Raw genomic sequence first — 2,803 nt, 5'->3', positions numbered from 1 at the left:
TCCCCACAAAGAAGGAGTCTTGGTAGTTTGCTTTTGCAGTTTTTTTTTTTTTGTATTTTGGGTTACTTTCAAGGTTGTTATCCAAACATCTCAGTATGATTGTTTTGTTTTGATGTTAACCCTTCTATCCTATCAAATTCAAAGAAATATAGTTCAGTTTCGTATTAAGTTTTATATCTTTTCCTTTTCCTAATTCCTGTCATTTTGTTTCCATTTCAGTTTTGTTAATGCCGACTTAACAACATGACATGCATGCGGAATTCACGCCCAGATCTTAAAAAGCTATCTAATTTCAAAATAATACATCAAGAGATCGAATATGATGAAGATGAGGCTGTTGAGGAAATAAAAAGAGAGCTGGAACAATTTGAAAACAGGCCTGAGCCCAACCTCAATGAAACTGATCCAATTAATATCAGAAGTCACGAATAAGTTAGAGAAACAAAGATAAGCATTTACATTGAAAAAAACCCAGAGATGCCTTAATTCAACCAAGTGTGCATTTGGGGTTCCATCTGGGAAACCCTCGATTTTATAGTCAGCCAGAGAGGCATCGAACTGGATCCATCTAAGATAAAGTCCATTCGAGATCTGCCATCCCCAAAGAACAAAACGGAAGTCATGAGTTTTCTCGGGAGTTTGAACAACATCAGTAGGTTCATTGTTCAACTCAGAACCACAAGCGAGCCCATCTTTAAGTTGCTGAAAAAGGATGTTGCTATCATGTGGACAGGCGATTGCCAAAAAGCTTTTGACAAGATCAAAGATTATCTGTCAAAACCTCCTATATTGGTCCCACCTTAACCTGGTAGGCCTTTGTTTTTATATCTATTGGTGATGGATAATTCCTTCGGATGTGTTTTGGGGCAACATGATGCGATAGGCAAAAGGAATAAGAAATCAATTATTTGAGCAAGAACTTCACCAATTATGAGGTTAAGTACACCCTTCTAGAAAGGACATGTTGTGCCTTGACTTGGGGTCATACAAAAGCTGAGGCATTATCTTTTGGCCTACACTACTTACCTCGTATCCAAAATGGATCCTTTGAAGTACATCTTCCAAAATCCAATGCCCACTGGCAGGCTCGCAAATGGCAATTGTTGATACCCAATTTTTTCTTGTATTTTTTTTTATTTGCAAAATACTTTAAAAATGGCATAGGTATGCATATATAAGTGTGTCCAAATGTTTTAGTATTTTTTCTAATTTTTAAAAGATTATTAAATCGATTTATTGCCCTATTTTAGCAGTATAAAAACCAATAATTATTCCTCAAATTATCATTTTGGTGATTAATTTATATTATTCTCATATTTATCCCAAAATATAGCTAAGGTGATTTTTACACATTTTTTACAAATTTATTTTGTATTTTTAAAGCTAAATTGCATATAATTGCAATATTAGCCTATTTTAAGAATTAATTGCGTTTATAATCATAAAATTTATTCCAGTATTTTTAATTTAATATTTATGTATTGTTAATTAATTTAGAACCTTTATTTTGTTTTTAGAAATCATTTTACTATATTTTATAGAATAAAAAGGAAAAAAGTGGCTATTTAAAATCTAGCCCTATTTCATTTCAATTGTAGCACAAATCGACCACCCCAGCTAACCCAATTTCAATCCCAATTGGACCGGACCAAATCCTAAATTTACCCGCCCATGACCCAATTAAAAAAACCCGCCCGACTCCCCTTTGATCCAGGTCGTTGATCAGTTTGATCAACGGCCACAATTCCCCCTTCCTTTTTTAATTTCAAAACCCCCCAACCCTAAAATCATTTCACTTAATCAGCCGCCTCTATGCACCCCCTTCTCTCAAACTCTCTCGAACCTTCCTGGAACCCTAGTCGTCTCCTACCACCTCCACCGTGAAACCCACCGGAAATCATGGCTTCTCAGGCCAAGGGAATCCTATACTCACCTCCTATTACTCCTATGTGCCTGGTACCTGAAGATTCGAGGTCTGACCTCGAAGGTTTTCATCCAGACCTTTGCCGGCTCGAGGTTTCACGACCATCTCCGGCCTTGCTCCGGCGTATCCTGGTCTTCTGAGCCTGATTCTAGCCTCTCCGACTCAGGTCAATGACCTTTTCAAAGCCTTTCTCATTCTAGGGTTCTTCTGAAACCCTAACCCTTCGAGGTTTTTCTCCGATTCTTTTTAGATCTGTTGTGCATCTATGCTCTGCTTGAGTTTTCAAACGATTTCCCTAACTTTTATCTTGAAAATTACTTTCAACACCCTTCTTTTTCGATTTAGGGTTTTCTGGAAAGTGTTTAAGTGTTTTATGATTTTTCTTCTTTGTTATTCGTGTGTTTGCCTCTGCTGTGTTCTCGTATCATCTTTTGTATGCTTCTCTTACTGTGTTTTCCTATGCTATGGTCTCGTAGACTTCTCCACTATATTTTTACCATGTTCTTATATTTTTATCTTACTTTGTTTTCCTATATGCTTTTCTGCTATACTTTTCCGGTGTTCTTGTGTTCTTCTACTGTATTTTCCTGCTAAGTTTTTGAGTTTCTCTGTTTGCCTTCTACTGAGCCCTGTTTAAGTTTCTTTTAAGCATGCTTTTTCTACTGTTCCTATCAGTATTTGCCATTATGTTCATTGAATGCTTCTACTGTGATTGTATGTTACTTTGCTATCATATTCTTCATAAGTTCTGTTGTTGAAGAAGCCCGTCCTTTTCTGAAACTTCTGAACATGATTTTGATTCAATTGCCTGCCCTCTCATCCTTGCTTTATGGTTTGCTTGAACTAGGGTTTCATTTCGAAACCCCTAACTCTGTCAGA

Source organism: Nicotiana attenuata, unplaced genomic scaffold, assembly GCF_001879085.1.
Source record: "Nicotiana attenuata strain UT unplaced genomic scaffold, NIATTr2, whole genome shotgun sequence".
In the NCBI taxonomy this organism is placed as follows: Eukaryota; Viridiplantae; Streptophyta; class Magnoliopsida; order Solanales; family Solanaceae; genus Nicotiana; species Nicotiana attenuata.
This window is presented reverse-complemented; position numbering follows the sequence as displayed.